Below are 24,018 nucleotides of genomic sequence, written 5' to 3'. Positions count from 1 at the left end.
GTTTTAATGTAAAAGTATTAAAAACAGAGATAGAATCTTAGTTCACAGCATTAACTTTTGGTTTTGATCTGTAAACTGAGGGACACATGGAGTTTCGGAAGAGTAGCAACGATTTCAGAAAGTATTATTGGACATAAATTGTCAGACTTTTAGTGATATCTATGAATAGAGATGTCTGAAGGTTTGTGCAGCCAGTCCCTGAGGAGCCGATGCAAAGGATTGGAGTGATATTGGTCCTGATGATTAGATGTGTCACGGTGTACTCCCTTAGGGTCCATTTACATGTCCGTAAGTGTTTTGCGGATCCGCAAAACACAGACACTGGCAATGTGCATTCCGCAATTTGTGGACCGCACATCGCCGGCACTATAATAGAAAATGCCTAATCTTTTCCACAATTGCGGACAAGAATAGGACATGTTCTATTTTTTTGCGGAAACGGAAGCACGGATGCGGAAGTGCAGATCCCATTGAAAATGAATAGGTCTGCACCCGTTCCGTAAAATTGCGGAACGGATGCGGACCCGTGAATGGACCCTTAGGCTGTTGCTCCTTGGAGATCAGTGCAGTGGAAAGGTGGTATAAAGAATCAGGCCAGAAGTAGAAGAATAAAAGTCTTTCTTTACCAAGTGCAAAATAGCATTGTAGTACACCCAGCAATTGTTTGTACACACCAGTTTCTCTTTCCAGATGATGAGGTATGGTGACTGGCAAAGGTGCAGATAATGGCATGTCTGGTTTGCTAACTTGCTGATGTCTCTCTCCCGAACTTCTGGCTGAAAGCTGGAACTTGTGGCTGTAGGTGTCCACTATGTAATGCAGGCTTTTTTTTAGATGGCCTGGCCTGGATGTAGGTAAAGGTCTGAGCCATGGTCCCTCACCTGCAGCAAAGTCTGGATAGATATGGTTGTTGGTCACTCTTCTGATTGTAGCACTGTAGCTTTGCAACATGTCTGTAGTCTTTATGGACTAGTAGTCTCACAGATAAGTTATTTCTTGGAGCAGGAGCAATAGGATGTGGTTCCTTACTCTTACCAAGGTGTAAGTGCAAACATTACAACAAACCATTGCAGATACCACTGGGACTGGCATACTGTATTTGCCCTTCTGGGCGCCAATAGCAGTTGATCGTTAATGGTTGGTATTTGGGCTTTGTATTTGTAAAAAGAGCAAATTTTAGGGTGTAGGGGTGTGTATAGAGGTATCAATGTGTGTGGTAAAGACACATATATATATACGCACATATAAAACCTGCACAAAAGATCAAAAGATTGTACACATATAAAAAATCTAAAAAATCTGCAAAAAGGATTAAAAGATTGTGCACATAGGTAGGATCACTGCAAACTGTCTCGAGTGCCTAAGAGACCGTGTTCTGCAGCATCGTACACTGTATAGTATGGTACAGTATGTAAATCAATAGGTTAAAAATCTGTATAAAAGGATACCAATATATATATATTAAAATAATATATTTAAAATAATGTGGTATCGTGGGTTCAGTTACTAACTTCACGGGGGGGGGTTTACCAGGATAAGCATAGTACACCTGTAAACCGAGTACCCCCCCCAGCCTGGATCGCTTGTAGAGTTTTAACGGATGAAGGCAGCCAATCACACGGGTGCTTCTCTTCAAAGGTCTTTATTGCATGTACGTATAAATCCGGCTCAACGCATTTCGGGACAGGCACGTCCCTTCATCAGGAGCACGTCCCTTCATTGCTCCTGATGAAGGGACGTGCCTGTCCCGAAACGCGTTGAGCCGGATTTATATCTACATGCAATAAAGACCTTTGAAGAGAAGCACCCGTGTGATTGGCTGCCTTCATCCGTTAAAACTCTACAAGCGATCCAGGCTGGGGGGGGTACTCGGTTTACAGGTGTATTATGCTTATCCTGGTAAACCGCCCCCCCGTGAAGTGAGTAACTGAACCCACAATACCACATTATTTTAAATACACTGCTCAAAAAAATAAAGGGAACACAAAAATAACACATCCTAGATCTGAATTAATTAAATATTCTTCTGAAATACTTTGTTCTTTACATAGTTGAATGTGCTGACAACAAAATCACACAAAAAAAAAAAAATGGAAATCACATTTTTCAACCCATGGAGGTCTGGATTTGGAGTCACACTCAAAATTAAAGTGGAAAAACACACTACAGGCTGATCCAACTTTGATGTAATGTCCTTAAAACAAGTCAAAATGAGGCTCAGTAGTGTGTGTGGCCTCCACGTGCCTGTATGACCTCCCTACAACGCCTGTGCATGCTCCTGATGAGGTGGCGGACGGTCTCCTGAGGGATCTCCTCCCAGACAGTATGTGGTGCAACGTGACGTTGGTGGATAGAGCGAGACATGATGTCCCAGATGTGCTCAATTGGATTCAGGTCTGGGGAACGGGCGGGCCAGTCCATAGCATCAATGCCTTCATCTTGCAGGAACTGCTGACACACTCCAGCCACATGAGGTCTAGCATTGTCTTGCATTAGGAGGAACCCAGGGCCAACCGCACCAGCATATGGTCTCACAAGGGGTCTGAGGATCTCATCTCGGTACCTAATGGCAGTCAGGCTACCTCTGGCGAGCACATGGAGGGCTGTGCGGCCCTCCAAAGAAATGCCACCCCACACCATTACTGACCCAATGCCAAACCGGTCATGCTGGAGGATGTTGCAGGCAGCAGAACGTTCTCCACGGCGTCTCCAGACTCTGTCACGTCTTTCACATGTGCTCAGTGTGAACCTGCTTTCATCTGTGAAGAGCACAGGGCGCCAGTGGCGAATTTGCCAATTTTGGTGTTCTCTGGCAAATGCCAAACGTCCTGCACGGTGTTGGGCTGTAAGCACAACCCCCACCTGTGGACATCGGGCCCTCATATCACCCTCATGGAGTCTGTTTCTGACCGTTTGAGCAGACACATGCACATTTGTGGCCTGCTGGAGGTCATTTTGCAGGGCTCTGGCAGTGCTCCTCCTGTTCTTACTTGCACAAAGGCGGAGGTAGCGGTCCTGCTGCTGGGTTGTTGCCCTCCTACGGCCTCCTCCACGTCCCCTGATGTACTGGCCTGTCTCCTGGTAGTGCCTCAATGCTCTGGACACTACGCTGACAGACACAGCAAACCTTATTGCCACAGCTCGCATTGATGTGCCATCCTGGATAAGCTGCACTACCTGAGCCACTTGTGTGGGTTGTAGACTCCGTCTCATGCTACCACTAGAGTGAAAGCACCGCCAGCATTCAAAAGTGACCAAAACATCAGCCAGGAAGCATAGGAACTGAGAAGTGGTCTGTGGTTACCACCTGCAGAACTACTCCTTTATTGGGGGTGTCTTGCTAATTGCCTATAATTTCCACCTGTTGTCTATCCCATTTGCACAACAGCATGTGAAATTGATTGTCACTCAGTGTTGCTTCCTAAGTGGACAGTTTGATTTCACAGAAGTGTGATTGACTTCGAGTTACATTGTGTTGTTTAAGTGTTCCCTTTATTTTTTTGAGCAGTGTATATTATTTTAATTTATATATATTGGTATCCTTTTATACAGATTTTTGTAGTGTACGGGAACTGTAATACCCGTCACTACCAAAGTGTCACTTGGTGTGCTGTCGGTCTCTCCTTAATTATGGAGAAGTTGGTATATGTCAGTTTTATAAAATGTCATGTAATGTAATGTTATGTATTTCCCTGTTACTGTGAAACTTGCATGTACAGGCCTATAGGGGTGTCATTCCAGCTTCTAGTCACTAGAGGGAGCTAGAGAGCCCTAGTTTATATAAGGCCCAGACAGGGAAGCAAAAGTCAGTCTAGACCACAGCTCAGAAGTTTCTAGAGCCTGAGGAAGTGTCCAGAAGTTGAGAGAGACAGAGAAGCAAAGATCAGGAAAGCAAGAGGTACTCAGAAAGACAGAGGAGGTACTTATTAAAGCTATAGCCAAGGAGATAAAGCCAGAACTAGGTTAATGGGCCTTGGTGAAGATATGCTATATTCCAGGATCAGACAGAAATAGAGTGCTAGCTCCTGTGCTGCAAGTCCTGTGTTCAACACTCTGTAATTACCTTGCTGTAACTGAATTGCCTGCATCGACCGAATTGCAAAATCGACTGTATGCTAAGGAACTGCATTTCCATTATTGTCTCTGCTTGAAAACTACTAAAGTTGGAGTTCTGTTTTAATACTACGTTTCCTCAATTTATTCCTGCATCCGCAAACGGCGTGCCACCTTTTACTTGGCACTGGCGTCACGAACTATTTCTACCTATACCTGCCTTTGCAGAGAGTCAGCCGTACCAGGTTAGTGTATATTGCACTACATCACCCAGAAACACCTACTGCACACAACTTGAGTACGCTGCATTTTTAACCTATTGATTTACATACTGTACCATACTATACAGTGTACGATGCTGGAGAACACAGTCTCTTAGGCACTTGAGACGGTTTGCAGTGATCCTACCTATGTGCACAATCTTTTAATCCTTTTTGCAGATTTTTTAGATTTTTTATATGTGTACAATCTTTTGATCTTTTGTGCAGGTTTTATATGTGCGTATATATATATATATGTGTCTTTACCACACACATTGATACCTCTATACACACCCCTACACCCTAAAATTTGCTCTTTTTACAAATACAAAGCCCAAATACCAACCATTAACGATCAACTGCTATTGGCGCCCAAAAGGGTATATTTCAAATAGGCGAGACCTGGAGGGTATTTCCAGGGCCGGCGTCATAACCCGGCATCCCCGGGCAAGTGCCGGGGCCCAATGCTCCTGGGGGGGCCCACTGAGCTGCTATGAGCACTTCCATCAATACAGATGGGAGCTCTGACTGCTGTCATTTCACATACGCAGTACCCCTCTGGTGGGCCCTCTGAGCTGCAGAGACTCAGGACACGCCCCCTCTACACAGGACACGCCCCCTCTACACAGGACACACGCTGCCTGAGGAGACTGGAGAGAGACCGCACGGCTGGAGCTGGAGCAGAGAAGTGTGGAGACAGTCTGTGAGTGAGTCTGCACTGTGACTGTCTCTTCTCTGTGGGACAGAAGGAAAGGGGGGGACACTGCTGCTTCATTCTATTTAGTTGTGTTACTGTTTTATTAAGCTGATTGTCTCCATGACACCTGCCCCCCCCCCCCCCCATATACTGTCCTATATCACCCTTATGGAGCCCCTGCTGTCTCCTTTCCTCCCTCATGTATCCAGAGCTCCTGTTCCACCCTCCTATCTCCTATTGCTGCCCTGCACAGACCTCCTGCCACTACTTGTATGAATCCCCCTCAGAGCCCCTTCAACCTACTTGCTGTGTCCACCCCTCCTGTCCATCCAGGGCCCCGGGCCCCTGTCTCACTCCTCTGCCTCTCATTATGGTGGCATCTGAACCGCATTCACCATAAGGACCTTCTAACATCACAGGGTCATGTGACTGTGCCCCCCACTCCGTACTGTGCCCCTTTATACCCTGCATTGTGCGCTCTTACCACACTCTGTGCAGTGCCCATAGTCATTCCCTGTACTATGCCCTCTTATACCCTTTTATCCGGTCACTGTATGGTGGTTTTATCCTTGTATGGCGGTGTTATCACTATATGGCGGTGTTATCACTATATGGCGGTGTTATCACTATATGGCGGTGGTATCCAATAACTGGATGGCCATAACTGTATCCCTTTCTGCCCACACCACTTTTTTTAGACCTGGCATGAGCGGGAAAAGATACAGATTGCGGTGTTAAGGACCTTTGCGCCACATCTGTGTCAGAAATACGCCTAATATAGACGTATTTCTATATAATAAATGACCCCCTAATCGTATGATTATTCGGGGGGTGGGGCTAATATCTTTATATTATATAGATTCTAGTGTATTATACTGTGCCCTGTATTTTCCAGTAGAAAATGATCCTTGGGAAGCACAGTCCTCATCCCTGACCACCAGGTAGCGCTCTGTCAGTACATGGCGTCCTCCCCTCTCCTCCATGCTGCTCCGCTGTGTACTGGGGCTTATTCTGACACTAGGGCCGGGTTCACATCACATTTTTGCCATCCATTTAATGCATACTGAAAATGTATGCATTGACAGATGCCTCAGACTGATGCCGTACAGTGGCGTCCGTTCACCACACAGTTCCATGGTAAAAAAACATATACGTTAACGTATGCATTTTTTACTTGACTCTGCAGGATACAAAAACGTGGAGTGCTGCACATGTGTATACATCAAACCGATAGGAAAAACGTAATGTGAACACACATTGGGGGGGAGGGGGGCGTACTAAATTTTGCTGTGGGGCCCAGTCAGTTCTAGCTCCATCACTGCACATCTCCTTCTCTCCTCCAGGCCTGGCTCACTGCTGCAGCGGGCCGGAGGAGAGAAGGAGCGCAGGGAGCTGCGGTTAGTGAATGACAGGACCACCAGCTCCCCTGCAATGATAGGTATGTGAGGGGGCCACTGGGGGGTCATTCATCACACTGTGAGGGTCCCTTACACAGTATAATGACTCCCAGTGCCCCCCATTTAGTATAATGATCCCCATTGACCCTCCATTTAGCATAATGACCACCAGATCCCCCATTAAATATAATAACCCCTCGTGCCCCCTCCATACAGTATAACCCCCAGTGTGGGGGCGACTGGGGGTCATTATTCTGAATGGAGGGTCACTGTGGGGTCATTATACTGTGAGGGCCCTTTACATAGTATAATGACCCCCAGTGTCCCCCATTTAGTATAATGATCACCAATGACCCTCCATTCAGTATAATGACCCCCAGAGCCCCCTCCATACAGTATTCCCCCCGTGTGGGGGCTACTGGGGGTCATTCAGGGCCGGCTCCAGGTTCATGTGGGGAGCTGGGAGCTGCGGTTAGTAAATGACAGGACCACCAGCTCCCCTGCAATGATAGGTATGTGAGGGAGCCACTGGGGGGTCATTCATCACACTGTGAGGGTCCCTTACACAGTATAATGACTCCCAGTGCCCCCCATTTAGTATAATGATCCCCATTGACCCTCCATTTAGCATAATGACCACCAGAGCCCCCATTAAATATAATAACCCCTCGTGCCCCCTCTATACAGTATAACCCCCAGTGTGGGGGCGACTGGGGGTCATTATTCTGAATGGAGGGTCACTGTGGGGTCATTATACTGTGAGGGCCCTTTACATAGTATAATAACCCCCAGTGTCCCCCATTTAGTATAATGATCACCAATGACCCTCCATTCAGTATAATGACCCCCAGAGCCCCCTCCATACAGTATTCCCCCCGTGTGGGGGCTACTGGTGGTCATTCAGGGCCGGCTCCAGGTTCATGTGGGGAGCTGGGAGCTGCGGTTAGTGAATGACAGGACCACCAGCTCCCCTGCAATGATAGGTATGTGAGGGGGCCACTGGGGGGTCATTCATCACACTGTGAGGGTCCCTTACACAGTATAATGACTCCCAGTGCCCCCCATTTAGTATAATGATCCCCATTGACCCTCCATTTAGCATAATGACCACCAGAGCCCCCATTAAATATAATAACCCCTCGTGCCCCCTCTATACAGTATAACCCCCAGTGTGGGGGCGACTGGGGGTCATTATTCTGAATGGAGGGCCACTGTGGGGTCATTATACTGTGAGGGCCCTTTACATAGTATAATGACCCCCAGTGTCCCCCATTTAGTAATGATCACCAATGACCCTCCATTCAGTATAAATACCCCCAGAGCCCCCTCCATACAGTATTCCCCCAGTGTGGGGGCTACTGGGGGTCATTATTCTAAATGGGGGCGACTGTGGGTTATTATTCTGAATGCAGGGCCACAGGTGGTCATTATACAGTGGGGGGGGAATTGGGGGTTCATTATACTGTGTGAAGGGCCACTAGTAGTCATTATACTGTATAGGGGCCACTGGGGGTCATTATACCGTGTAGGAGCCACAGGGGGACATGTCAATGTAAAAAAATGCCTCATGGGGGCCCACTGGGATTTATCGCCCAAGGGCCCACATGAACCTGGAGCCGGCCCTGGGTATTTCTACCTACCAGTCCCCCTAATTTGGCTCACTACCATATCCTTTACAGGCAGACACCTATGTCGACCTGACTATACCCGGAGCAGCCTCTAGTATCTAGCACCCTACCTTCTTTCCACTCCACTCCTATAAACCCAAGGCTCCTCAAGTCTTTCAGATCTAGTGGAACCCTTTCCAACAGATCCGTCTGACCCTCACACTTTCTCTCTCTCTCTCTCTCTCTCATACTGTATTTGCAACATCTCATCAGATCCTCCTTGTTCTTCCAGTTACAAGTGAGTCATAATATATTTGTTGTAAATAATGTATTTATGTATTTGAGTAGATATGGTATGACTATGCCCCATAGATTTTACTTTTACCCATCTTGAAGACACAGGCAATTATTCGTTTTTTCTTTTTGTTAATTCCTCCTGGCTTTTTATGACCATAAGTGCTAATGAGTTCACTGTATGGAATAAATTGCATGATATTTTAATATGTCATGCATTTATGAATGTTGCAATATCAATTACAGTATCTCACGAAAGTGAGTACACCCCTCACATTTTTGTAAATATTTTATTATATCTTTTCATGGGATAACACTGAAGATATGACACTTTGATACAATGTAAAGTAGTCAGTGTACAGCTTGTATAACAGTGTAAATGTCACGGAACCATGAACCAGACGTACAACAAGAGATAAGTGAAAATAAGAAGGCTTTATTGAAAATAAAGCTGTAAAGCAAAAGTCCAAACGGATGGTGAAACCGAGCAGAGTCTTTGCGAAGCCAGAGGTCAGGAACCAGAAGGGTAGTCAGACGAAGCCAGGATCAGGAACCAGCAGGGTAGTCAGACGAAGCCAGGATCAGGAACCAGCAGGGTAGTCAGACGAAGCCAGGATCAGGAACCAGCAGGGTAGTCAGACGAAGCCAGGATCAGGAACCAGAAGCAGCAGCAGTCTTAGAAGCATGTGAACACAAGAGGACCAAGCAAGGAACTGAAGCCACAGACCTCCTATATATATGAGCTAGGCATCCAGCTCCTCCCAGGGGAAGGAGGAGCCGCAGGGTGGAAGGCTACAAGAAACCCAGAAACCAAGATGGCCGCCAGCACATGTCAAACGAAGGAGAGCAGCAAGCAGGTAAGACCATGACAGTACCTCCCCCTCAAGGGCCCCTCCTCCGCGGAGCACAAAACAGTTTCTGAGGGAAGCGTGCGTGGAAGGCTCGGAGCAAGGCAGGAGCATGGACATCTGCGGAGGGAACCCAGGAACGCTCCTCTGGACCATAACCACGCCAATGGACCAAAAACTGCAACCGACCGCGGACCAGGCGTGAGTCCAGGATATTGCTCACCTCATATTCCTCACGATTGCCCACTTGGACCGGACGAGGCCGAGGAACCGAGGAAGTGAAACGATTACACACCAGTGGCTTCAACAGGGAGACATGAAACACGTTGGAGATCCGCATGCCAGGAGGAAGCGCAAGGGCATAGGCTACCGGGTTTACCCTGCGAAGCACTCGGAAGGGACCAACAAAGCGAGGCGCCAGCTTGGGAGTGGGCACTCGAAGGTTGAGGTTGCGGGTGGACAACCATACACGGTCTCCGACCTGGTAGGAAGGAGCAGGCGCTCGTCTGCGATCAGCCTGGAGTCTCTGGCGCTGCGCAGAGACCTCAAGGGACTTCTGGATCTGTACCCAAGAAGCACGTAGGACGGAAAGGTGATCCTCCACAGCCGGAATATCCTGGGGAGAGAATACCTCCGGTAACACGGCAGGTTGGAACCCATAATTGGCCATGAAGGGAGACGTCCCAGAGGAAGAGTTCACCGCCGTGTTCCTGGCAAACTCAGCCCAAGGCAGGAGGTCAACCCAATTGTCTTGGTGATCGGAGACATAGCAACGAAGGAATTGCTCCAAGGCCTGATTGGATCGTTCTGCGGCCCCATTGGACTGAGGGTGGTAGGCCGAGGAGAAGGAGAGATGAATCCCCAACTGGGAGCAAAAGGCGCGCCAGAACCTGGACACAAACTGACTCCCCCGATCCGACACAATCTCCTTAGGCAAACCGTGCAACCGGAAGACCTCCCTGGCAAAAATCGTGGCCAACTCTTGTGCAGAGGGTAACTTCTTGAGAGGAACACAGTGGCACATTTTGGAAAACCGATCCACAATCATGAGAATGACCGTATGGCCTCGGGATGCAGGGAGGTCCACAATGAAATCCATCCCCAGGTGTGACCATGGGCGCTCCCCGGTGGCTATGGGTTGCAGAAGGCCCAACGGAAGGTGCCGAGGGGACTTACTCTGGGCACAAACGGAGCATGCCGCTACATATGCGGCGATGTCGGAACGTAGGGAAGGCCACCAGAACAGACGTGAAACAGCCCAGGACAGCTGATTCTTTCCAGGATGCCCCGCGGTCTTGGAGTTATGGTAGGTTCGCAACAACCGAGTGCGCAACTCCTCAGGCACAAAACTTCTGCCGTTGGGTCTCCCAGAGGGAGCACCAGATTGAGCCGCCAAAATCTGCTCACCCAGGGGAGAGGTCAGGCTGGTGCGAATGGCGGCCAGGATCTGATTCGGAGGTATGACCGAAGTCGGAATCGACTCCTCCCTGGACAGCTCGGAGTACTGCCGTGATAAGGCATCCGCCCTGATGTTCTTGGAACCGGGTAGGTAGGAGACCACGTAATTAAAACGTGACAAGAACAGAGCCCATCTGGCCTGACGTGGTGTCAATCTCTTGGCCTCAGAAAGGTAGGTCAGATTCTTGTGGTCCGTCAGGATGAGAACCGGAACCACCGAACCCTCGAGCAAGTGCCTCCATTCTTTAAGGGCCTGCACGATGGCCAATAACTCCCTGTCACCAATCTGATAGTTGCACTCCGCGGAAGACAGTTTCCGGGAGTAAAACCCACAAGGAAGCAGAGGACCCTCTGGTGTTCTACGCTGAGACAGAAGGGCGCCTACTCCCATCTCAGACGCGTCCACCTCGAGGACAAAGGGCAACCCAGGGTTGGGATGCGACAGAATCGGAGCCGACACAAAGGCGGACTTTAGGGCCTCAAAAGCTCGGATGGCCTCGAGCGGCCAGACCTGGGAATTACTGCCCTTCCTGGTCAGATCCGTGAGAGGCTTGGCCAGCATGGAAAAGTCCCTGATGAACTTCCGATAATAATTGGCGAAGCCCAAAAAGCGCTGCAGGGAACGAAGACCACTGGGCTGGGGCCACTGTAAGACAGCCGAAACCTTCTCAGGATCCATGGAGAACCCCTCAGCGGAAATGATGTAACCTAAGAAGGTTACCTGGGATCGGTGAAATTCGCATTTCTCAAGCTTACCGAACAGCTTGTTCTCTCGTAACCGTTGCAACACTCGTCTGACATCCAGAATGTGGGCCTCCATGGATTCAGAATATACCAAGATGTCATCCAAATAGACTACCACACACTGCTGCAACAGGTCACGGAAAACATCGTTGATGAATTCCTGAAAGACTGCGGGCGCATTGCACAACCCAAAGGGCATAACCAAGGATTCGTAATGACCGGTCCTGGTGTTAAACGCGGTCTTCCACTCATCGCCCGCCTTGATCCTTACCAGGTTATATGCCGCCCTCAGGTCGAGTTTGGTAAAGACTGTGGCCCCTTTAAGGCGATCGAACAGCTCGGAAATCAAGGGTATCGGGTAAGCGTTCTTGATCGTGATGCGATTGAGACCCCTGTAATCGATGCAAGGCCTCAACTCACCGCCCTTCTTTTTCACAAAGAAAAATCCAGCCCCTGCCGGGGACGAAGATTTGCGAATGTGTCCGCGTGAAAGCGCCTCCCTCACGTACTCCTCCATGGCCTCATTCTCCGCTACCGACAGTGGATAGACTTTATGGCACAATCGTATGGGCGGTGCGGAGGTAGGGCAACCGCGCGCACCTTATCGAATACATCCCGGTACTCCTCGTATTCAGGAGGAAACAGAGAGTCCGAGGAAGTCCGAGGAAGTACACAGCAACTTGACAGACCCATGGATGCAACTAGCCCCACACTGCGGTGACCACGAGAGGATCTCGACCGATCTCCAATCGAAAGTCGGATTATGCTTCTGGAGCCAGGGGTACCCCAAGACCACCGAGTAGTGTGGAGACGAAATAACCTGGAGGCAGACCGACTCTCTGTGAACGGCACCAATGGCTATCCCCACTGGAAGGGTCTCATGAGTCACGTGTGGCAGCAGAAGGGGTCTGCCGTCTATCACCTCAAGAGCCAGTGGGGAACCTCGAGCCTGCAGAGGAATGGAATTGGCGGCAGCGAACACACTATCAATGAACAAACCACCAGCACCAGAGTCCACCAACGCCTGGGTCGTCACCGAGCCCCCGACCCAGGAGAGGACAACAGTGATCAGTGGTTTGTCAACACGGGAAACCGGGGACGAGGAGACTCCACCCAAGATCTGCCCCCGACAGGATCTCAGGGTACGAGCGTTTCCCGGACGGTTCGGACATGCCAACCGAAAATGCCCACCGAGACCACAGTACATGCATCGGCCCTCGCGTCTCCAGAGTGCCCTCTCCCCCTCGGACAGGCGAGCAAACCCCAGCTGCATGGGTTCACCCCCAGACAAGTCATCCCCAGGAGGCGTGGGAGGAGAGGGAGGCACGGGTGGGACAGCAAACGTAGGCACCAATCTGTTAGAAGACCTCCGCAGGTTCTCCTTAAAGGAAGGTCTCTCCCTGAGTCTGGTGTCAATCAAAATCAGGAAAGAAATAAGAGACTCGAGCTCAACTGGTAGGTCCTTAGCTGCAACCTCATCCTTCAAGGCATCCGAGAGACCATGAGAGAAAGCAGCGACCAGAGCCTCATTATTCCAGCCCACCTCTGCTGCCAGGGGACGAAACTCAATGGCGTATTCAGCTACGGATCGTGAACCCTGTCTGATGGACATAAGAAGCTTCGCAGCAGAGGCAGCACGAGCCGGCACATCGAATACCTTCCGAAGAGAAGCAACAAAACCGGAAAACTCGGCAACCACCGGATTGTTGTTCTCCCATAAAGGGCTGGCCCAGGCCAAGGCCTTGTCCGAGAGCAGCGAGATCAAGAAGCCCACCTTTGATCTCTCAGTAGGAAAGGCATGTGGCAGCAACTCGAAATAAATGCCCACCTGGTTAAGGAAACCTCGGCACTGAGTTGGCTCTCCCCCAAAGCGCTGTGGAAGAGGGGCAGAACCGGTCATACCCCGAAACACCGCAGGCGCAACAACAGGTGTCGGGGTAGACTCTGGCGCAACAACCGGAGCAGCAGTAGGAGCGAGCCCAGGAGCGACAACCGACCCATCGGCAACGGGAGCGAAATGAGCCGTGCGTTCAAGCAGGGTTTGCAACGCCACAGCGAACCGACCCAACAGGTGATCCTGCTGATCAAGTCTGGCAACCAGCGTGGGTAGCGAGGATGGCCCTGTACCGTCAGAATTCATGGCTTGGTCCTAATGTCACGGAACCATGAACCAGACGTACAACAAGAGATAAGTGAAAATAAGAAGGCTTTATTGAAAATAAAGCTGTAAAGCAAAAGTCCAAACGGATGGTGAAACCGAGCAGAGTCTTTGCGAAGCCAGAGGTCAGGAACCAGAAGGGTAGTCAGACGAAGCCAGGATCAGGAACCAGCAGGGTAGTCAGACGAAGCCAGGATCAGGAACCAGCAGGGTAGTCAGACGAAGCCAGGATCAGGAACCAGAAGCAGCAGCAGTCTTAGAAGCATGTGAACACAAGAGGACCAAGCAAGGAACTGAAGCCACAGACCTCCTATATATATGAGCTAGGCATCCAGCTCCTCCCAGGGGAAGGAGGAGCCGCAGGGTGGAAGGCTACAAGAAACCCAGAAACCAAGATGGCCGCCAGCACATGTCAAACGAAGGAGAGCAGCAAGCAGGTAAGACCATGACAGTAAATTTGGTGTGCCCTTAAAATAATGCAGCACACAGCCATTGATGTCTAAATGGCTGGCAACAAAACTGAGTACACCCCTAAGTGAAAATGGCCAAATTGTGCCCAATTAGCCATTTTCCATCCCTGGTGTCATGTGACTCGTTAGTGTTACAAGATCTGAGGTGGGAATGGGGAACATGTGTGTTAAATTTGGTGTTATCACTCTCACACTCTCTCATAATGGTCACTGGAAGTTCAACATGTCACATCATGGCAAAGAACTCTCTGAGGATCTGAAAAAAATAATTGTTGCTTTACATAAAGATGGCCTAAGCTATAAGAAGATTGCCAACACCCTGAAACTGAGCTGCAGCACAGTGGCCAAGACCATACAGGGGTTTAACAAGACAGGTTCCACTCAGAACAAGCCTCGCCATGGTCCACCAAAGAAGTTGAGTGCACATGCTCAACATCATATCCAGAGGTTGTCTTTTCAAAATAGATGTATGAGTGCTGCCAGCATTGCTGCAGAGGTTAAAGGGGTTGGGGGTCAGCCTGTCAGTGCTCAGACCATACACCGCACACTGCATCAAATTGGTCTGCATGGCTGTTGTCTCAAAAGGAAGCTTCTTCTAAAGATGATGCACAAGAAAGTCTGCAAACAGTTTGCTGAAGACAAGCAGACTAAGGACATGGATTACTGGAACCATGTCCTGTGGTCTGATGAGACCAAGATAAACGTATTTGGTTCACATGGTGTCTGGTGTGTGTGGTGGCAAAGACAAGTGTGTATTGCATGGTGGTGGGAGTGTCATGGTTTGGGGCTGCATGAGTGCTGCTGGCTGTGGGGAGCTACAGTTCATTAAGGGAAGCAGAGCATGATCCCCTCTCTTCAGAAAATGGGCCGCAGAGCATTGTTTTAACATGATAATTAATGACGCCAACTGCCGACCACTGCCTTGCTAAAGAAACTGAGGGTAAAGGCGCTGGACTGACCAAGCATGTGTCCAGAACTAAGCCCTATTAAGCATCTGTGGGACATCCTCAACAGAAGGTGGGGGAGTGCGAGGTCTCTAACATCCACCAGCTCCCTGATGTCCTCATGAAGGAGTGGAAGAGGATTGCAGTGGCAACCTGTGAAGCTCTAGTGAACTCCATGCCCAAGAGAGTTAAGGCAGTGCTGGGAAATAATGGTGGCCACACAAAATATTGACACTTTGGGCACAGTTTGGCCATTTTCACTTAGGGGTGTACTCACTTTTGTTGCCAGCGGTTTAGACATTAATTATTATTTTTTTTTTTTTTTTTATAAGAAACATGTAGAAAATCAGAAAAATCCAAGGATTCATATTGCACAAATCCAGAATATAAATCAAGAATATAATAACATTTTACCCCAAATACCCAGCCCCCACCCTTTGGAGAGAGAGAGAAAAAGTTTAGACATTAATGCTTGTGTGTTATTTTGAGGGCACAACACCAAATTTACACCATTATACAAGCTGTACACTGACTACTTTACATTGTATCAAAGTATCATATCTTCAGTGTTGTCCCATGAAAAGATAGGATTTAGCCAGTAAAACGGCTAGGGCAACGCTAAAGCCCGCCCATCAGAGCCGGTGACGTCACCGAACATACTGCCAAGCGGAAGTTTCCACCCAGCAGTGTGTTATGATAAACAAAAGAGCCCTTTGCCCTGCGCGACTTAGCAGGGCAAGTGAGCGCATAAGAGTATGAGATGCTCCGATGCTAGCTTCAGGGGGGCTGCCTAGGTGAAAATAAGGGTATGTCCAGGTTAAGCTCTGAACCCGGACAACCTCTTTAAGGTGGATTTACACCTCACAACTGTCGGTCCGATTGGAAACAAATTTTAGTACGAACACTCGTTCCCAATAATATGCCTGTGTAAAGGTGCCGCTCATCACCTGATTAACAAGTAAAACACCCCTTTATCGAGTGAAAAGATCTTTCATGCTGACACCTCAATCATTGTTTCTGGGTAGCTGAACTTTCTATTTAGACAGCACTCAGTTGCCCAGAAACAATGAAGGACGAACTACGGCGCAATCGATCAGTCGTCCCCATACAGATGAGGTGATTGTGGCATGTAAATGCAGCTCTTTCCTCCACTGACGAGCAGGCAATTATCAAGAAGGAATGGTCACTTCCTGATAACGCCTACTAGGTCGGCACATGTAAATGCCCCATTAGCAGTTCCCTAAGGGAGTCCTAGAGGTTCAACCCCCAGGAATCATAGATTTATCACCTCTCCTGTGGATAGGTTGTTCAAAACCATTTTAATAATAAGTAATAATAAAACAATGATCTATGTTGTCTTTAACCACTATCCTTCTCTGAATGATAACAGTCTTAATAGTAGAGTATATTGAACAGAACATAAATTATTGTGTTGAATAAAAAGCTTGAGGGATAAATAAAGGGTCACATTGTAATCTTACAGGAAGAGGAAAAATATGCTGTAAAGTAAAGATCGTTACAATGTGTGACCTTGCATAAACAGTTCTCCTCAGGATTAGAGTTGAGCGAACACCTGGATGTTCGGGTCGAGAAGTTCGGCCGAACTTCCCGGAAATGTTCGGGTTCGGGATCCGAACCCGACCCGAACTTCGTCCCGAACCCCATTGAAGTCAATGGGGACCCGAACTTTTCGGCACTAAAAAGGCTGTGAAACAGCCCAGGAAAGAGCTAGAGGGCTGCAAAAGGCAGCAACAGGGGCGTAGCTAGAAATGCATGGGCCCCATAGCAAAAAAAAAATTATGGGCCCCCCCCCCCCCACATATATATCGGGCCTCCCACCACCCCTTCCAGAGCTCCCACGCAAACACCCATCCTAGATCTCCCACCGCCATGAGCATAGAAAAGTCAGGAAAACAAATAAGTATATGAACCTTTTAATTCAAAATTGAAAACCATTCAGTAACTGATAAAGTGGCCAATCTGAAACATGAAGAATTGGAAAAAAATAATAATTAGTAATTGTATTTTAACATAAAGTGTGTGTGTGGTGGGGGGCTGGGGGATATTAGACTTAATTGTAAGACCTGTATGTTCACTAGTTGTGAAGTGTCCTCTTCGTAGTCTTTTTCCTCTTCTTGATGTGTCATCATTAAATGTTACCTGTAAAGGAGAAGGGAAAGGGGAAAGCTTTAAGATTGGATCTAAACACACAATACTACCCATCTGTTCTTTTATACTTACTTCAAACTGTACTTGTTATTATCTCTTCCTCCGTGAAATTGTTTTTTAAACCCGATAAACAACAAAACACTTAAAACGTTGAACACCAAACAAACGAACATGTTGAATATGTAACCTACATTTACAAAAAAAAGAATTAAAAAAAAAATATATTAGTACATTCCTTGTACACATGTTCACTTATTTTGCCATCTCTGTGTGCAGCTGCTATATAAAGAGAATTTCCATTTAGTGCATGTCTAAACTCTTTGGGGTCTCCTATCCCCCAGCCAAGAGCTGGACACTGCAAGTGATTAAGACAGAGAATTTGTAAGCCTGTAAGAGCTGGTGGATTATTCAATTATAATATGTAGTTGTAAAAAGCTTTACAAATTGTGAAAATGAGTGCAACGCAGCTGTAAACAGTGAGGCAAGAAGAATTATCTTTAACGGTCAACGTTGAACTGAAAGGGTACCTAAAGTGTCTTATTAAACAAAACCAGTTGCCTGGCAGTCTTCCTGGTCTCTCTGGCACCAGTAGTGTATGCATCACACACCTGGCTGAAACAAGCATGCAGATAATCCGGTCAGACTTCAGTCAGAGCACCTGATCTGCATGCTTGTTCAGGGTCTATGTCAAAGTATCCGAGGTAGTCTGCTGGTTTAAGGGCAGCTTCCATGTCCCTCACTTCCGGTTCCCTTTGATGCTGAACTGAAACGGTTGAAGCAGAACTACAGCCAAACAGACTTCTACCTGTGAAATATCTGATTTGTCTTGTGATTCACACTCCCCTGCTACATTTCAAAGGCAGATAAGTGACCCCATTACCTATGGTTGCTCTGTCACTTGAGCAGCTTTAGGAGCACTCCGACTGCATATTCCAGAGCAATTCCATTCACTTCCCTCCCTTTGAAATACTTTTACTGTTTCCATCTTATAGCTAAATGCAATTTTTCTTATCAAATTTCTGCAAACTTCTAAGCCTTCTACTAGGCTTCCTTTTTTTTGTTATTCTGCTGTGCAGGGGGAGATCTGAAGAGGAGACAACTGACAGATTTGTTTTTAAATTGAAAATATTTGAATTATTATAAAATTTGGCTAGGATGAAACATTTGGCTGGAATCCTGCTTCTTTTTTACCACAACAGGTGGTGTAACTAGCATGAACTGACTTTCTTCAACGGAAGAAAGAAAAAACGGAAGTTTTGAAACCATTTGAACCAGTATACTCACTCAGAAGACTACATTAGAAAACACGTTTACGTGCTTTTACTTCTGCAAAAGTGTCCACAATGCTGTCTAGATGCAAGGCTTTAGCTCTTACATTTTCAATGCTAAGGATTGCAAGCCCAGAAAGCCTTTGGTCTGACATAGTACTTCTCAAATAGTTCTTGATTATTTTTAATTTTGAGAAGGACCGCTCCGCAGAGGCCACTGTCACAGGAAGTGATAGAAACAGCAGAAAGGCTATGCACACATCTGGTATATTTGATGCAAGTGCATTGTTCTCAACCAGGAGCAAGTGTGCAAGATCTTTTACAGTAGGTGCCTTCTGGATTTCATCTTTTAGTGCTGCTCTAAAGCTGAGAAGCTGCCCTGGGAAAGATGGGGGTAGGTCACTATCGTATTTTTCCTGCAGCTTTGATGCAGCTGTAAACAAATTATCATCTGAGACAGATGATAAAACTGCAGGCTGAAGTATGTTAAAACGTTCAACAACGTTATTCAGTCCTTGGAATCTGTTGGCAAGCTGGTTTACTATGATGTCCAGACACTGGTAAAAAACTATGACTTTGAACCGTTGCTCGGGGTCTTGCAGTCTCTCATCGACACACAGTTCGTCGTAATGCTTTTTTACTGTGCGAATTCGCTTACTTTCGAATTTTGGAGCTATATTCCACTGTTCTGCAAGGGTAATGGCATCTGTTTTGGCATTCTCAAAACTGTTACGGAATGCTGAAAGGCCTTCCATGGCAGTTTTTATAAATTGAGAAGCTCTAGCCAAGTCCATATTTTCAGACTGTAAAATTTTGGACAAGGAGTTTACACTGCTTAATATTTTTGATAGAAGAACAATTAAAAAGATGAAGTGAAATGACTCCAATTTTTTCTTAAATGTCATAGCCTCCTCTCTTTCACTTTTTTTTGATGACAGCAGAACAATTTTTGACAAAGCCCTCAAAATATCTGGGTAGCGGAAACGCAGGGCCAACAGTGAGTCATAGCGAGAAGACCACCGCGTGGGGCACAGTTTTTTCAGTGTGACAGAGGATTCACTTGTGAATGATGATAGAATGCCCCATCGCTTCCCGCTGTCTCCGAAAAACGAATAAAGGCTTTGTAATGTGGTCATAAAACTGGATATTTCAGTGATGTCTGAAACAGCATCCTGAAGAACCAGATTTAGGTTATGGGCCGCACAGTGCACATAAAGTGCATTTTCCTGTCTCTTTAAAATTCGGGCCTGCACACCAGAATATACGCCACTCATGGTGGCTGCTCCATCGTAACCCTGACCTCGACATTTTTCTAAAGGAAGTCCCTTTTTTTCAAGGCTTGCCAATATTTGGTTTTCTATCCCAGCTGCACTTTGATCTGTAATGGGATGAAAACCGAGAAAAGACTCATGTATATTAATTTTTGTTACCCTCATATTTGAATCTCTGTCCACAGTAATATATCGGACAACCAGGCTCATTTGATCAGTTCGTGAAATATCCTGTGTTGTATCGATGATCAATGAGTAGAAATTAGCTTGTTGGACTTCTAACAAGATATCATTGAGGACATGATTGGACAAAATATCAATAAGCTCATTTTGAATTGTAGGGCTTAAATATTTTACTTTCCCATGAGGTTGCTGCAACAGCTGCTTAAGGACAGGATCATATTCTGCTAAGAGCTCAATTATGGCCAGGAAGTTACCGCTATTTATTTCGCCAACTTTTTCCCTGTGGCCTCGAAAAGCCATGTTGCTCATTGCCATTGTCAATGTAACATTGACTATTCTTTTTAAAACTTCCCTCCAGAAGTTTTTCTCTTTTTGGATTTGTTTTTCTTGTTCCTCATCTATAGTGCCCTGCCTCCTCCACTGGTCATAAACCACACAGGCATTTAAGTGAGCCTGTGCGTTTTCGTGGGACTGAATTTTAGTTGACAGGCCTTTCCATTTTTGGATGCCTTGGCCCAAGCAGGTTCAAAGCCTAGTTTTTTTCGATCCCCAAAAAGCCAACAAGGTTCACAATAGACAGAATTCAATTTGGGGGAGTAGCACAGCCAGGTCACTGGGAGCTTCAATCCTGTTTTGGTGATTTTCTCATAGTATTTATCTGAAAAGCATCTTTTATCTGCATCATTGTCTCTAGGAAAAGGCCCTGAAGGCCTACAAGGACCATGAGAAAGAATAAAGCGTTTCACTTGTGGATCTAAAATGGTTATGGGAAAGTGTGCCCTGTCTGTGACATTTTTTTCGGATGCAATGCTGTGCAGATCAAGAGTGTGACCTCCAGCTTGTTCAGCATCATATGCCCGGCTTGGTTCAACCTCAGTAGGCAATTTAGCACTTGTTTCACCTGAGGAATCCTGAAATGCATGCGATATCGGATCCTGCACTGCCATCTGACTACCTACACTAGGAAGGCTTTCTGAGCTAGCTCCCTCAGCATCTTTAGAGCTTTCACCAGCATTGGGAGAAGTAAAAAAGCTGGTAATTTTGGGAATTTTTTGTGTTTTCTGGCTTTCTTCCCTCTTCTTTTTGCGTTTTTGAGCACCACTTTGATGGGTATAGGAAGACATGTTACAATCTCTAGAAAAATAGCGCAAAGAAAGACGCTTAATTGTCACACAGTATGAAAAGCCATATTAGGCCCCATTCACACCTCCGTAAGTGTTTTGCTGATCCACGGGTCCGTGGATCTGCAAAACACTGACATCGGCAATGTGCGATCCGCAACTTGCGGACCGCACATTGCCGACACTGCATAGAATATGCCTACTCCTGTCGCAGTTGCGTACAAAAGTAGGTCATGTTCTATTTTTTTTATTCGGTTAACGGAATTGCAGACCCGCAAGTTTGGGTCCACAACTCTGTGTCATGGCAATTCCGTTCCGCAAAATGCGGACGTGTGAATGGGGCCTTAAACGCGGGTTTATGTCTGAAAAGTTCCTAAAGTATGCATCAACTTAATATGGTTAATTTCACACTGGCATTTTGGTTTATGTTTTTTAAGATCCGTTCAGGGATCTCACAGGCTCTCCAAAACAGATCCGTTTTGCCTATTGCTTTAGTGCATTCTGAATGGAAAAGGATCCGCTCACAATGCATCAGTTTGCCTCCGATCAGTCTCCATCCCGCTCTGGAGGCTGCCTGCATTGTTTTGGTGTCCGCATGATGAAACGGAGCCAAACGGATCCAACCTGACACACAATGTAAGTCAATAGGGATGGATCCATTTTCTCTGACACAATCTGGCACAATAGAAAACAGCCCCCCATTGACTTTCAGTGGTGTTCATGATGGATCCGTCTTGGCTGGCAACGTTAAATATAATACAACCGGATCCATTCTAAACGAATGCAGTCTGTCCATGACAGATCCGCACCAAACGCTAGTGTGAAAGTAGCTTTATAGAGTACTTGCAAAGTAAATAATATTTTCCAAACTGATTGTACAATTTTCTTTTTATTTCTGAGCGGTAACTTACCTGGATTGTGAAATCTGTAGCAAATTCTTTGTGCTGTTTTCACCCTTTTCAATGTGTGGCTGAGATCCGCGAAAATCTGCAACAAAAAACAGAAAGTAACACGTGGAATTAGTGCCGAAAACACAGAAATTCATGTGGATTTTCTATTTGTAAGGCCTCCCTCATTCAAACATTTGTATTTTTGGTCCGCACACAATCTGTGGAACCACTCATATCAACCGCCATATGCCGCAGTTGCATAAGACGACATGGTAGGTGGAGTGCCCCATTACAGGACCATGATCCAGGACCCAATTAATCCGGACTCCAGAGTAACTTTTACAAGTCCCACAGTACTGCCTGCCACCACCAGACCAGCCCTCTGCCCCAGGAGAGTAACGGGCTGGAAGCTGGATCATTGGTCCTGTAATGGGGCACCCCAAGGCAGTGCCACTTCATATACTATAGGGGTGCAGAGCAGATTCTGGGGTCTGGAGTTGTCACATCTGGTCTGGCACCTACCAATAAGGCCCCATTCACATGTCCACAATTCTGTTCTGCATTTTGCGGAACGGAATTGCGGACCCATTCATTTCTATGGGGCTGCACGATGTGCAGCCTGGACACGGAGTTGCGGACCCATACAATTCCGTTCCCGAAAAAAATAGAACATGTCCTACTCTTGTCCGCAACTGCAAATTACGGATCGCACATTACCGATGTCAGTGTTTTGCGGATCCACGGGCCCGTGGATCCACAAAACACTTACGGACGTGTGAATGGGGCCTTACCATGCGTCTTCAGTTAGATGAGAGAGAAAAGTCTGAGTGCACTCAGACTTTTCTCTCTCATCTAACTTTTACAAGTCAGTCCCATCAGACTCCCAGTCCAGACTAGCCTGGTGCCTGCCACAGTAGTGCCTCTGCCACCACTCTCCCTGAGCCCGCCCACAGTGGAACCATCTACTGCGAGTACAGCAACCTTCAATAAGGAGCAGAACTTAGGGTAGTTTCACACTTACGGCAGGACGGATCCGACAGGCTGTTCAGCCTGTTGGATCCGTCCAGCCGCTATTTCGCCGTGCCGCCACTCCATCCCTATTGACTATAATGGGAACGGGGACAGAGCTCCGATGCAGCGCGGCAGTGTGCGGTGAAAGGCTGGTGGCCGAAAAGTACTGCAAGTCCGACTTTTTCGTCCGGTGGCCTCTCACCGCGCAGTGCTGCGCCGGAGCTTCGCCCCCATCCCCATTATAGTCAATGGGGACGGAGCAGCGGTCCAGCGAAATAGCGGCAGGACGGATCCGACAGGCTGAACAGCCTGCCGGATCCGTCCTGCCGCAAGTGTAAAAGTACATTTATGTCTGTGTCTGTCATATAAGAGTGTGCCCCCCAAAAGAAGGAAGGGGCGCCCTCCTTATCACTGCTGGCATCTCTTTTTAACTTCAGATGATCAGACTCTCACTAATTACTATTTACAGCACACGCCCTGCGCCCTGCGCCCTGGCCTGTAGTGTCCACCATCAGACAGGGGAGGGAAGAAAATAAACCCCAGAACTAGAGTGTCAGTGTGCCCCCCAATGTGTTGGGGGCCACAGGGTTTCTTCCCTCCCCTGTCTGATGGTGGACACTACAGGCCAGGGTGCAGGGCGTGTGCTGTAATTAGTGAGAGTCTGATGATCTGAATTCTGCCTGCAGACCTGCAATGGCTTCTCTTGGGCCCCACTCTGAGTCTGCAGGCAGCTCTTTTTAACCTAAGAATTTAGATTATCTCAGAAATCATAAATTCTCAATAATCTCACTTCCTTAAAGGGAACCTGTCACCAGGATTTTGTGCATAGAGCTGGGGACATGGGCTGCTAGATGGCCGCTAGCACATCCGCAATACCCAGTCCCCACAGCTCTCTGCGCTTTTAATGTGTTAAAAAACAGTTTTGATCAATATCCAAATTAACCTAATATGAGTCCTGTGTCCGGAGATGAGTCCAGCAGAAAGGAGCCCAGCACCGCCCCGCGTCCTCCGAATCTCCTCCTTGCTGGCTGACGTCACAGAGCTGGAGCACCGAAATCTCGCGATGCGCGAGCTAGCGCATGTGCAGTGTTGGCATCATGTTCATTCCCTGTGCTCGCATCGCGAGATTTCGGCGCTCCAGCTCTGTGACGTCAGCCAGCAAGGAGGAGATTCGG

General features: G+C 47.4%; 1 protein-coding gene and 1 long non-coding RNA gene across 2 annotated transcripts in view; one reads left to right on the top strand and one right to left on the bottom strand.

Annotated features, from left to right (window-relative positions):
- The window catches only part of AOAH (acyloxyacyl hydrolase), a 181,277-nt gene that overhangs the window by 649 nt on the left and 156,610 nt on the right, over positions 1–24,018 (top strand). The gene's annotated exons all lie outside the window — the stretch shown is intronic.
- LOC121001982 lies at positions 10,843–22,031 on the bottom strand. The gene is made up of 3 exons (XR_005779193.1): positions 21,854–22,031; positions 16,770–16,774; positions 10,843–10,857 (listed from the first exon to the last, which is right to left on the bottom strand). It is a non-coding gene; the product is annotated as an uncharacterized LOC121001982 (long non-coding RNA).

This window comes from Bufo bufo, chromosome 5, assembly GCF_905171765.1.
Source record: "Bufo bufo chromosome 5, aBufBuf1.1, whole genome shotgun sequence".
NCBI lineage: Eukaryota > Metazoa > Chordata > Amphibia > Anura > Bufonidae > Bufo > Bufo bufo.
This window is presented reverse-complemented; position numbering and strand designations above follow the sequence as displayed.